Here is a 978-nt window from a genome sequence, read left to right on the forward strand (position 1 = left end):
GGTGGGTGGGTGGGGCTGTCAGGGATCGAATGAAAAATAAAATTTTGAAATTGAAAATATTTTTTTCAAATTAATGTTTTTCCCCAAAAAAAAGATAATTTGAAATTGGATGAGAGTTTTGGAAAATGTTTTCCTTAATTTTTGAAGGGAAGTCATTTTCCTTAATTTTGAGGAAAATGAGTTGATTTGAAAAGCATTTTCCAAGATTTTGTCCCAACCAAACATGAGAAAATTGGAAAACATTTTCCAGAAAATGTTTTCCTTCATACCAAACACACTCTAAAAGTGATACTTTTGTATGACCTTTGTTATACGAATTTAAATTCGATCAATTCACGTATAAATATCGAACACTAGATTAAAAAAATCAAAACTATTTCAAACTGTTGTGGCGGCTGGATAAGATAATTAAAATTGCATAATCATACCCCCACAGAAATCAATCATTTTGTCAAAAACAGGAAATCTAATATACTTTAAAATTATTACTTTGTTTCATTACAAAGTGATAATTGCCAAACACGAACACGACTATATAACATCAAAGGCATATTATGGCTTATTATATGGAAAAAAAATGCTACAGAAACAGGTTACATTATCTGTATCAATACTACTTTATAAGGTTCACTTTAATAAAGTTTAAACTTTATATCATCTATTTATAAAAAAAAAGAATATTTAAATATCTAAAAATTACTCTCTCAGTTTTAATTCATTCGTCTTACTTTGGCTTGACATGAAATTTAAAAAAGTAAATAACAATTTGAATCTCGTGAGTTGTGACCTTATACTGAAAACATGTTAAATATATCAAAATTTTGTTTAATTTTATGGTGTCTGAAATATGTAACGTGAAAAGTTAAAATTAAAACAGCTACAAAAAATTAAATATTCTTCTAAATGTATTAAAAATAAAAATATTACAACAAATAAATCGAAACAGAAATTAAGTACGTATATATATATATATATATA

The sequence above is a fragment of the Solanum pennellii genome, chromosome 7, assembly GCF_001406875.1.
Source record: "Solanum pennellii chromosome 7, SPENNV200".
NCBI classification, from domain to species: Eukaryota; Viridiplantae; Streptophyta; class Magnoliopsida; order Solanales; family Solanaceae; genus Solanum; species Solanum pennellii.